The sequence below is a fragment of the Balaenoptera borealis genome (genome assembly GCF_965194805.1).
Source record: "Balaenoptera borealis genome assembly, contig: HAP1_SCAFFOLD_1436, whole genome shotgun sequence".
Lineage (NCBI taxonomy): Eukaryota > Metazoa > Chordata > Mammalia > Artiodactyla > Balaenopteridae > Balaenoptera > Balaenoptera borealis.
The window spans coordinates 1-12,874 of NW_028122787.1; the positions used below are offsets into that span (position 1 = coordinate 1).

The 12,874-nt window shown below is 39.8% G+C and overlaps 1 pseudogene across 1 annotated transcript; it reads left to right on the plus strand.

The window, feature by feature from the left end:
• Positions 1-1,559: 1,559 nt before the first annotated feature.
• LOC309622054 (mitochondrial import inner membrane translocase subunit Tim8 A pseudogene) lies at positions 1,560-3,531 on the plus strand (annotated as a pseudogene). The gene has a single exon. The product of its transcript is annotated as a mitochondrial import inner membrane translocase subunit Tim8 A pseudogene (transcript).
• The last annotated feature ends 9,343 nt before the right edge of the window (positions 3,532-12,874 follow it).

A 12,874-nucleotide genomic window follows, 5' to 3' on the forward strand; every position in this document is an offset into this window, starting at 1 on the left:
CCTTTGGCTATTGTTAATAATGCTGCTATGAACCTGGGTGTTCAAAATCTGTTCAAATCCCTGCTTTCGATTCTTTTGGGTATATACTTAGAAGAAGAATTGCTAGATCATATAGTAATTCTATGTTTCATTTTTTGAGGAACCACTACACTGTTTTCCACGGTGGCTATACCATTTTACATTCCCATCAGCAATACACAAGAGTTCCAATTTCACCATATCCCTGCCAACCCTTGCTCTTTTTTATTTCATAAAAGCCATCCTAATGGGTATGAAGTGGTATCTCTTTGTAGTTTTTATTTACATTTCCTTCATGACTAATGAAGTAAAACATCTTTTCACGTTCTTTTTGGCCATCTGTATCTTTCCTGGAGAAATGTCTCTTCAGATTCTGTACTCATTTAAAAATTAGATTGCTTTTTGCTGTTGTTGAACTGTAAGAGTTCTTCATATATTATGGATAGTCATCTCTCATCAGATATATGAATTGCAAATGTTTTTCCCAATTCTGTGTGCAACCTTTTTACTATGTTGATGGTGTTTTTTTTTTTTTTTTTTTTTTTTGGTGCACACAAGTTTTAAATTTTAATCAAGTCAAATTTATTTTTTATGAAAACTTCTTTAACCTATCTGATCACCAAGTCATGAATAAAATGACAGCTCTTTAGTCAAAAAGACAAAAAAATACAATTGTTTTTTCTTTTCATGCCTTTCATTCCAAAATTAACTTTTGGCATTTTTTTTTCCACCTTGTAACTAAATTTGCTATTTAGATGAGTGTTGTGTCAAACTGACTTCAAAGTTCACCACTGATCACTTTCAGCATTGCTTCATTTCTCTGTAATGAATTCTTCATTTTGATTCATCTCTTCAGCTGGGTGAGTCTTCAAGTGAATTTTTCAAGAAGGTACAGAGGTTGAATATACTTTCTAGCTGCTGTGTACTTGTGAAAATGTCTTTTCATTGTCATAGTGCTTAATGAAAATGCACTGGGTCCATAAATCCTTGAATTATATAATTTCCCCAATAAATACAGATTTGGTTCCATTATTTTTACATTTAGTATTTTAAATAAGCCTGATATCAGACTAAATTTTCTTCTCTTAACTTTTTTTTTTAAATTGTATATTTATGGGATTTTCTTCTATTTATTTTGACTCAAAAATCTTTTTCTGATATGTGTCTCAGTCTCTGATTTTTCCCTGGATTTTTATGGCAACTTTCAATCTGCATACAGTGTTCCCCTTTTCAGGAGGAGGATGTTTTATTCAATTAAGTGTTTGAATATTACTTTCTTCTTCAGCTGCAGATATAATTCTTGGTTTGGTTTACTTAGCTATGTTTCTTATGTCTCTCATCATCTTTCACAGCATTTTCATTTTCTTCTCCTTTTTCCTCTGTAATTTTGCAGACTCTCAGATTTGTCCTCATCACTAATTTAACTTCCTTCATGTTAATTCCACCCTTTCTTGCCTGCAAAATGTATTTTAAATCTGTTACCAAATCTTTACAGTTTTAGGCAGTCTTTTCCTTCATATGTTCATTCCTGCCCACCCCCTCCCCCACACACACACACTTTTTTTCTAAATTGAGACAAAACATGAAATTCACCATTTAAGGGTTCTGCCGCGGAGACACGTGAAGGTCGGTGACTTGGTGCGGAGTTTGTCTCGGCACGCGTGGCCGCGCTGGGATGGCGTCCTCCTCGTCTTCCTCCGCAGCGGGTTTGGGCTCGGTCGACCCGCAGCTGCAGCATTGCACGGAGGTAGAGACTCAGAAGCAGCGCTTCCAGCAGCTGGTGCACCAGATGACGGAACTTTGTTGGGAAATGTGCATGGACAAGCCTGGGCCAAAGTTGGACAGTCGGGCTGAGGCTTGTTTTGTGAACTGCGTTGAGCGCTTCATTGATACAAGCCAATTCATCTAGAATCGACTGGAACAGACCCAGAAATCCAAGCCAGTCTTCTCAGAAAGCCTTTCTGACTGACCTGAGTATTACCTCTCTGGAAAAGGAAGGTAGTTCAAGAAATGAAGAGCAGTTGATGGGATGGTTGAAGAAAAGGCTGTGGGGGGATCGGCTCCCACCTTTGTCACTCTTGGGACATCCTGTCATCTGAGAATGAATAAAGACCGATTTTTGTGTGTGGGGGTGGTTTGAGGGTCAAATGTGTTTGGGGTTGTGTTTTTTAATGCTAATCTTGGGAAAACAATTGACAGATGAATGGAAAACTCTACTAGGTGTATGTTACTGTATGTGGGACGATGCTTTCCTCATAGTCCCATTAACTGCTTCCTATAATTTTAATAGTGGAACTGCTCTATAATTTGATATGTGGGACCACATAGGTAATAATCTGTTATTTGTGTGGATTCCTTTCAGATTTCTGGAGAGATCGATATACATCTTTGTGTCTCTCAGAAAGGGCAGCAGTGGGGGAAAGAGTAATTTGGTACTTGACTGTAGGCCTCCTTATCTAGTGTTTGATTATCAGTGCTGGAAAAAAAATGTATGGAGTATTCATACAGTACATTTCACTTTTCTAGATTATCTCCCTCCCTTATACTGTGATTCACTTAAATTTCTATATATAAAGTACAGTCTTGAGCTAGTACAGGTAGCCTGAGAGTCTAGAGGACTTTAGTTAAAGGAATCTAGCCAGCGAACATAATTCTCATACTAAACTGCCACAAGGAAGACGTTAACTTACCCTGTATGTCAGGGTCCAAAAAAATTTAAAGATGTGCCTAAATGAAAAAATAAGTTATAAAGATTTAGGCCAGTCAAAAACTAACAGCAGTTTCAGGTAGAGGTGCATGCCTAACGTAAACCAGCATAGTTTCCATTTACTGCGTTCTTTTCATCACTGAAATAAAAACTTCTACAAGATTCAAAAAAAAAAATTCACCGATTAAAGTAAGTGTACAATTCACTAGTTCTTAGTATTTTCACAACCAATATTGCTATCTAATTCCAGAACATTTTTGTCACGCCCCCACAAAGAAATCTTGTATATGTTAGCTGTTACTCCCTATTTTCCCCTCCCCAACATCCCCTGGCATCCACTAATCTACTTTCTGTCTATATGGATTTGCTCATTCTGGACATTTCATATACATGGAATTATACAATATATGACCGTTTGCTATTGGCTTGAAATATTTCTCCGTTTAATAGTGTCAGTTTTTCGGACTTCCCTGGTGGTACAGTGGTTAAGAATCCGCCTGCCAATGCAGGGGACACGGGCTCGAGCCCTGGTCTGGGAAGATCTCACATGCCGCGGAGCAACTAAGCCTGCGCGCCAAAACTACTGAGCCTGCGCTCTAGAGCCCAAGAGCCACAACTACTGAAGCCCATGCACTTAGAGCCCGTGCTCCTCAACAAGAGAAGCCAGCACAATGAGAAGCCCGCGCACCACAACAAAGAGTAGCCCCTGCTCGCCACAGCTAGAGAAAACTCGCGCGCGGCAACGAAGACCCAGCGCAGCCAAAAATAAAAATACAAATAAATAAATAAATAAATTTATTTATTTATTTAAAAAAATAGTGTCAGGTTTTTTCATTTTAATTCTGTTAGTTTTTCTTTATGTATTTGGGACTTGCTTATACTGCATTTGTCTTTTAAGTCATATAGGAGAAAAACTGACTTACAAACAAAAATACATTTATACTGTCTTTTGTATTTACTTATGTAGTTACCTTTAGTACTTTTTTCATGTGGATTTAAGTTACTGTCTGGTGTTCACCATTCCATCTTGAAAAAAATCTCTTTAGTATTTTCTGTGGGTCAGTTTGCTAGCAGTGGAGTCTTTCAACTGTTGTTTATCTGAGAATGTCTTCATCTCTCCTTCATTTCTGAAGGGTAGTTTTGCTAGGTACAGAATACTTGGTAGGCAGGTTCTTTTCCTCAGCTCTTTGCATATGTCATTGCAATGCCTTCTGGCCTCTATGGTTTCTGATGAAAAATCAGCAATTAGTTTTATTGAAGATTCTTTGTACATGATAACTCCGCTCTTGCTGCTTTAACACTGTCTTTGTCATTTGATGGTTTATGATGTATGTAGATGTGGCTCTCTTTGACTGTATCATGCTTGGACTTCCTTGAGCTTTTGGGATGTGCAGATTAACAGCAGTCATCAAATTTGTGAAATTTTAGGCCATTATTTCTCCAAATACTCCTTCAGTCTCTTTTTCTGTCTCTTCATCTGGAACTCCCATTATGTGTATAATAGGATGCTTGAAGGTGTCCCATAGGACTCTGAGATTCTGTTAATTTCTCTTCATTCTTTTTTCTTTCTGTTTCTCACACTGGATAATCTCAATTGGCCTATCTTCAAGTTCACTGACTCATACTTCTGCCTGTTCAAATCTGATACTGAGCTTTCTCCAGTCAATTTTTTATTTTAGTTATTGTACTTTTCAACTACAGATCTTCTATTTGGTTCTTTTTTGTAATTTCTCTTTATTGATATTCTCTATTTGGTAAGACACTGTTCTTATACTTCTTTTTTTTTTTTTTAAACATCTTTATTGAAGTATAATTGCTTCACAATTGTGTGTTAGTTTCTGCTTTATAACAAAGTGAATCAGCTACAGATATACACACGTTTCCATATCTCCTCCCTTCTGCATCTCCCTCCCTCCCACCCTCCCCATCCCACCCCCCCCCAAGGTGGTCACAAAGCACCGTGCTGATCTCCCTGTGCTATGCGGCTGCTTCCCACTAGCTATCTATTTTACATTTGGTAGTGTATATATGTCCATGACACTCTCTCATCCTGTCGCATCTCACCCCTCCCCCTCCCCATATCCTCAAGTCCATTCTTTAGTAGGTCTGTGTCTTTATTCCCATCTTGCCACTAGGTTCTTCATGGCCCTTTTTTTTTCCCTTAGATTCCATATATATGTGTTAGCATACTGTATTTTTTTTTCTCTTTCTGACTTACTTCACTCTGTATGACAGACTCTAACTCCATCCACCTCATTACAAATACCTCCATTTCATTTCTTTTTATGGCTGAGTAATATTCCACTGTATATATGTGCCACATCTTCTTTATCCATTCATCCGATGATGGACACTTAGGTTGCTTCCATGTCCTGGCTATTGTAAATAGAGCTGCAATGAACATTTTGGTACATGACTCTTTTTGAATTATGGTTTTCTCAGGGTATATGCCCAGAAGTGGGATTGCTGGGTCGTATGGTAGTTCTATTTGTAGTTTTTTAAGGAACCTCCATACTGTCCTCCATAGTGGCTGTATCAATTTACATTCCCACCAACAGTGCAAGAGTGCTCCCTTTTCTCCACACCCTCTCCAGCATTTATTGTTTCTAGATTTTTTGATGATGGCCATTCTGACCGGTGTGAGATGATACCTCATTGTAGTTTTGATTTGCATTTCTCTAATGATTAATGATGTTGAGCATGCTTTCATGTGTCTGTTGGCCATCTGTATATCTTCTTTGGAGAAATGTCTATTTAGGTCTTCTGCCCATTTTTGGATTGGGTTGTTTGTTTTTTTGTTATTGAGCTGCATGAGCTGCTTGTAAATCTCGGAGATTAATCCTTTGTCAGTTGCTTCATTTGCAAATATTTTCTCCCATTCTGAGGGTTGTCTTTTGGTCTTGTTTATGGTTTCCTTTGCTGTGCAAAAGCTTTTAAGTTTCATTAGGTCCCATTTGTTTATTTGTGTTCTTATTTCCATTTCTCTAGGATCTGGGTCAAAAAGGATCTTGCTGTGATTTATGTCATAGAGTGTTCTGCCTATGTTTTCCTCTAAGAGTTTGATAGTGTCTGGCCTTACACTTAGGTCTTTAATCCATTTTGAGTTTATTTTTGTGTATGGTGTCAGGGAGTGTTCTAATTTCATACTTTTACATGTACCTGTCCAATTTTCCCAGCACCACTTATTAAAGAGGCTGTCTTTTCTCCACTGTATATGCTTGCCTCCTTTATCAAAGATAAGGTGACCATATGTGCGTGGGTTTATCTCTGGGCTTTCTATCCTGTTCCATTGATCTATATTTCTGTTTTTGTGCCAGTACCAAACTGTCTTGATTCCTGTAGCTTTGTAATATAGTCTGAAGTCAGGGAGCCTGATTCCTCCAGCTCCATTTTTCGTTCTCAAGATTGCTTTGGCTATTCGGGGTCTTTTGTTCTCCATAGAAATTGTGAAATTTTTGGTTCTAGTTCTGTGAAAAATGCCAGTGGTAGTTTGATAGGGATTGCATTGAATCTGTAGATTTCTTTGGGTAGTAGAGTCATTTTCACAATGTTGATTCTTCCAATCCAAGAACATGGTATATCTCTCCATCTATTTGTATCATCTTTAATTTCTTTCATCAGTGTCCTATAATTTTCGGCATACAGGTCTTTTGTCTCCTTAGGTAGGTTTATTCCTAGATATTTTATTCTTTTTGTTGCAATGGTAAACGGGAGTGTTCTCTTAATTTCACTTTCAGATTTTTCATCATTAGTATATAGGAAGGCAAGAGATTTCTGTGCATTAATTTTGTATCCTGCTACTTTACCAAATTCATTGATTAGCTCTAGTAGTTTTCTGGTGCCAGTTTTAGGATTCTCTATGTATAGTATCATGTCATCTGCAAACAGTGACAGCTTTACTTCTTCTTTTCCGATTTGGATTCCTTTTATTTCTTTTTCTTCTCTGATTGCTGTGGCTAAAACTTCCAAAACTATGTTGAATAATAGTGGTGAGAGTGGGCAACCTTGTCTTGTTCCTGATCTTAGTGGAAATGGTTTCAGTTTCTCACCATTGAGGACAATGTTGGCTGTGGGTTTGTCATATATGGCCTTTATTATGTTGAGGAAAGTTCCCTCTATGCCTACTTTCTGCAGGGCTTTTATCATAAATGGGTGTTGAATTTTGTCGAAAGCTTTCTCTGCATCTATTGAGATGATCATATGGTTTTTCTCCTTCAATTTGTTAATATGATGTATTCACGTTGATTGATTTGCGTATATTGAAGAATCCTTGCATTCCTGGAATAAACCCCACTTGATCATGGTGTATGATCCTTTTAATGTGCTGTTGGATTCTGTTTGCTAGTATTTTGTTGAGGATTTTTGCATCTGTGTTCATCAGTGATATTGGCCTGTAGTTTTCTTTCTTTGTGACATCTTTGTCTGGTTTTGGTATCAGGGTGATGGTGGCCTCGTAGAATGAGTTGGGGAGTGTTCCTCCCTCTGCAATATTTTGGAAGAGTTTGAGAAGGATAGGTGTTAGCTCTTCTCTAAATGTTTGATAGAATTCGCCTGTGAAGCCATCTGGTCCTGGGCTTTTGTTTGTTGGAAGATTTTTAATCACAGTTTCAATTTCAGTGCTTGTGATCGGTCTGTTCATATTTTCTATTTCTTCCTGGTTCAGTCTCGGTGGGTTGTGCATTTCTAAGCATCTGTCCATTTCTTCCAGGTTGTCCATTTTATTGGCATAGAGTTGCTTGTAGTAATCTCTCATGATCGTTTGTATTTCTGCAGTGTCAGTGGTTACTTCTCCTTTTTCATTTCTAATTCTATTGATTTGAGTCTTCTCCCTTTTTCTCTTGATGAGTCTGGCTAATGGTTTATCAATTTTGTTTATCTTCTTGAAGAACCAGCTTTTAGTTTCATTGATTTTTGCTATTGTTTCCTTCATTTCTTTTTCATTTATTTCTGATCTGATCTTTATGATTTCTTTCCTTCTGCTAGCTTTGGGGTTTTTTTGTTCTTCTTTCTCTAATTGCTTTAGGTGCAAGGTTAGGTTGTTTATTCGAGATGTTTCCTGTTTCTTGATGTAGGCTTCTATTGCTATAAACTTCCCTCTTAGCACTGCTTTTGCTGCGTCCCATAGGTTTTGGGTCGTCGTGTCTCCATTGTCATTTGTTTCTAGGTATTTTTTGATTTCCCCTTTGATTTCTTCAGTGATCACTTCGTTAATAAGTAGTGTATTGTGTAGCCTCCATGTGTTTGTATTTTTTACAGACCTTTTCCTGTAATTGATATCTAGTCTCATAGCGTTGTGGTCAGAAAAGATACTTGATACGATTTCAATTTTCTTAAATTTACCAAGGCTTGTTTTGTGACCCAAGATATGATCTATCCTGGAGAATGTTCCATGAGCACTTGAGAAAAATGTGTATTCTGTTGTTTTTGGGTGGAATGTCCTATAAATATCAATGAAGTCCATCTTGTTTAATGTATCATTTAAAGCTCGTGTTTCCTTATTTATTTTCATTTTGGATGATCTGTCCATTGGTGAAAGTGGGGTGTTAAAGTCCCCTACTATGATTGTGTTGCTGTCGATTTCCCCTTTTATGGCTGTTAGTATTTGCCTTATGTACTGAGGTGCTCCTATGTTGGGTGCATAAATGTTTACAATTGTTATATCTTCTTCTTGGATCGATCCCTTGATCATTATATAGTGTCCTTCTTTGTCTCTTGTAATAGTCTTTATTTTAAAGTCTATTTTGTCTGATATGAGAATTGCTACTCCAGCTTTCTTTTGATTTCCATTTGCATGGAATATCTTTTTCCATCCCCTCACTTTCAGTCTGTATGTGTCTCTAGGTCTGAAGTGGGTCTCTTGTAGACAGCATATATATGGGTCTTGCTTTTGTATCCATTCAGCCAGTCTGTGTCTTTTGGTGGGAGCATTTAATCCATTTATATTTAAGGTAATTATTGATATGTATGTTCCTATTCCCATTTTCTTAAATAGTTTATGTTTGTTATTGTAGGTGTTTTCCTTCTCTTGTGTTTCTTGCCTAGAGAAGTTCCTTTAGCATTTGTTGTAAAGCTGGTTTGGTGGTGCTGAACTCTCTCAGCTTTTGCTTGTCTGTAAAGGTTTTCATTTCTCCATCGAATCTGAATGAGATCCTTGCTGGGTAGAGTAACCTTGGTTGTAGGTTTTTCTCCTTCATGACTTTAAGTATATCCTGCCACTCCCTTCTGGCTTGCAGAGTTTCTGCTGAAAGATCAGATGTTAACCTTATGGGGATTCCCTTGTGTGTTATTTGTTGTTTTTCCCTTGCTGCTCTTAATATGCTTTCTTTATATTTAATTTTTGATAGTTTGATTAATATGTGTCTTGGCATGTTTCTCCTTGGATTTATCCTGTATGGGACTCTCTGTGCTTCCAGGACTTGATTAACTATTTCCTTTCCCATATTAGGGAAGTTTTCAACTATAATCTCTTCAAATATTTTCTCAGTCCCTTTCTTTTTCTCTTCTTCTTCTGGGACCCCTATAATTCGAATGTTGGTGCGTTTAATGTTGTCCCAGAGGTCTCTGAGACTGTCCTCAGTTCTTTTCATTCTTTTTTCTTTATTCTGCTCTGCAGTAGTTATTTCCACTATTTTATCTTCCAGGTCACTTATCCGTTCTTCTGCCTCAGTTATTCTGCTATTGATCCCGTCTAGAGTATTTTTAATTTCATTTATTGTGTTTTTCATCGTTGCTTGGTTCCTCTCTAGTTCTTCTACGTCCTTGTTAAATGTTTCTTGCATTTTGTCTATTCTATTTCCAAGATTTTGGATCATCTTTACTATCATTATTCTGAATTCTTTTTCAGGTAGACTGCCTATTTCCTCTTCATCTGTTAGGTCTGGTGTGTTTTGACCCTGCTCCTTCACCTGCTGTGTGGTTTTTTGTCTTCTCATTTTGCTTATCTTACTGTGTTTGGGGTCTCCTTTTCACAGGCTGCAGGTTCGTAGTTCCCGTTGCTTTTGGTATCTGTCCCCAGTGGCTAAGGTTGGTTCAGTGGGTTGTGTAGGCTTCCTGGTGGAGGGGACTAGTGCCTGTGTTCTGGTGGATGAGGTTGGATTTTGTCTTTCTGGTGGGCACGTCCACGTCTGGTGGTGTGTTTTGGGGTGTCTGTGGCCTTATTATGATTTTAGGCAGCCTCTCTGCTAATGGATGGGGCTGTATTCCTGTCTTGCTAGTTGTTTGGCATAGGGTGTCCAGCACTGTAGCTTGCTGGTCGTTGAGTTAAGCTGGGTCTTGATGTTGAGATGGAGGTCTCTGAGAGATTTTCACCGTTTGATGTTACGTGGAGAAGGGAGGTCTCTTGTGGACCAGTGTCCTGAAGTTGGCTCTCCCACCTCAGAGGCACAGCCCTGATGCCTGGCTGGAGCACCAAGAGCCTTTCGTCCACATGGCTCAGAATAAAAAGGAGAAAAAAATAGAAAGAAAGAAAGAAAGAGGATAAAATAAAATAAAATAAAGCTATTATAATAAAAAATAAGAAAAAAAATTAAGAATAAATGTATTCAGAAAAAAATTTTTTTTTAATTTTTAAAAATAGATTTATTAATTTTTTGTAGTAAAAAATAAGAAAAAAATTATTAAGAAAAAAATTTATTAAGAAAAAATGTTTAATTTTTTAAAATAAAAAATATGAAAAAACTTATTAAAATTTTTTTTTAATTTCTAAAAATAGAAAATAAGGGAAAAAATATTAAGAAAACATTTATTAGGAAAAAAAATTTTTTTGAGTGAACAAAAAAACAAAGAAAAAAAACATGGACGGACCTAACCCTAGGACTAATGGTGAAAGCAAAGCTATACAGACAAAATCTCACCCAGAAGCATACACATATACACTCACAAAAAAAGGAAAAGGGGAAAAATTAATATATTCTGCTCCCAAAGTCCACCTCTTGAATTTGGGATGATTCGTTGTCTATTCAGGTATTCAACAGATGCAGGCACATCAAGTTGTTTGTGGAGCTTTAACCCACTGCTTCTGAGGCTGCTGGGAGAGACTTCCCTTTCTCTTCTTTGTTCGTACAGCTCCCGGAGTTCAGCTTTGGATTTGGACCCGCCTCTGCGTGTAGGTCGCCTGAGGGCGTCTGTTCCCCGCCCAGACAGGACGGGGTTAAAGAAGCAGCTGCTTCGGGAGCTCTGGCTCACTCAGGCCGGGGGGAGGGAGCGGTATGGAGGAGGCGGGGCAAGCCTGCGGCAGCAGAGGCCGGCGTGACGTTGCAGCAGCCTGAGGCGCGCCGTGCGTTCTCCCGGCGAAGTTGTCCCTGGATCACGGGACCCTGGCAGTGGCGAGCTGCACAGGCTCCCGGGAGGGGCGGTGTGTAGAGTGACCTGTGCTCGCACACAGGCTTCTTGGTGGCGGCAGCAGCAGCCTTAGCGTCTCCCGCCCGTCTCTGGGGTCCACGCTGATAACCGCGGCTCACGCCCGTCTCTGGGGTCCGCGCTGTTAGCCACGGCTCGCGCCCGCCTCTGGGGTCCGCGCTTATAGCCGCGGCTCGCGCCCGTCTCTGGAGCTCGTTTAGGCGGCGCTCTGAATCCCCTCTCCTTGCGCGCCACGAAACAAAGAGGCAAGAAAAAGTCTCTTGCCTCTTTGGCAGCTGCAGACTTTTTCCCGGACTCCCTCTCGGCTAGCACCGAAGCCCGAGCCTCAGCTCCCAGCCCCCACCCGCCCCAGCGGCTGAGCAGACAAGCCTCTCGGGCTGGTGAGTGCCACTCAGCACCGCTCCTCCGTGCGGGAATCTCTCCGCTTTGCCCTCCGCACCCCTGTGGCTGCGCTCTCCTCCGTGGCTCCGAAGCTTCCCCCCTCTGCCACCCACAGTCTCTGCCCGTGAAGGGGCTTCCTAGTGTGTGGAAACCTTTCCTCCTTCACAGCTCCCTCCCACTGGTGCAGGTCCTGTCCCTATTCTTTTGTCTCTGTTTTTTCTTTTTTCTTTTGCCCTACCCAAGTACGTGGGGAGTCTCTTGCCTTTTGGGAGTTCTGACGTCTTCTGCCAGCGTTCAGTGGGTGTTCTGTAGGAGCAGTTCCACGTGTAGATGTATTTCTACTGTATCTGTGGGAAGGAAGGTGATCTCCTCGTCTTACTCTTCCGCCATCTTGCCCCTCTCCCTATACTTCTTTAGACATGGTTTCATTTAGTTCTTTGAACATATTTTAAATAGCTATTTTAACATCTTCATTTAGTAAGTCCAATGTCTGAGGTTCCTCACAGACAGTTTCTAAACTTTTGTATGGTCCATATATTTTGTTTTTACTTTGAATTTCCATATCTTGTAACTTTTTGTTGAAAACTCGACATCTTAAAAAATATAATGTGACAACCCTGGAAATCAGAGTCTACTACCTCCCTACAGTTTCCTGCTGTTGCTTTACGCTGTTTTTTTTTTAAGTAACTTTTCTGAACAAATTCTATGAAGTCTACTGAAGCTGCCACTCAACTAGCTTAGTGGTCAGCTAATGCCTAGATGGAGGTATCCTTAAACATCTAGAAACAATAAATCTCCCAGTCTTTGCCGAGGGACTACGTGCACATAGCCATCAATGCTGAGGGCAGGGAGTTATCAATTCTGCCTTAGCCTTCCCTTTCTTCTTGCCCAGAGCCTCAAGGGCAGCCAAAGGTAAAGGGTAGGCCCCTCTCAGATCTTTCCTGAGCATGCACTCAGGCCTGTGCACACTTGTGGTCTTCTAGAGTCCTAGGAATATATCAATGCTTTTCAAAATATCTATGGACATCTCATCCTCAGTTTTTCCGTTAAAGCTTTTGGTTAGTCTATTGTTTGTCTAAAGTGTTATCCACTGCCTCCTGCATTGTGACATTAAAACAGTTGCCTGGGGACTTCCCTGGTGGTCTAGGGGGTAAGACTCCGGGCTCCCAATGCAGGGGCCCCGGGATCGATCCCTGGTCAGGGAACTAGGTCCTGCAACTAAGGAGTCCGCATGCCGCAACGAAGATCCTGAGTGGTGCAACTAAGACCCGGCGCAGCCAAAATAAATAAATAAAATAAATAAATATTTAAGAAACTAAAATAAAACACTTGCCTGTAAGTGTTTTTTGACAAACACCTCACACATAGACACAGAGGCTCATACGCACTGGATAGCTCTGGGTAAGGTCA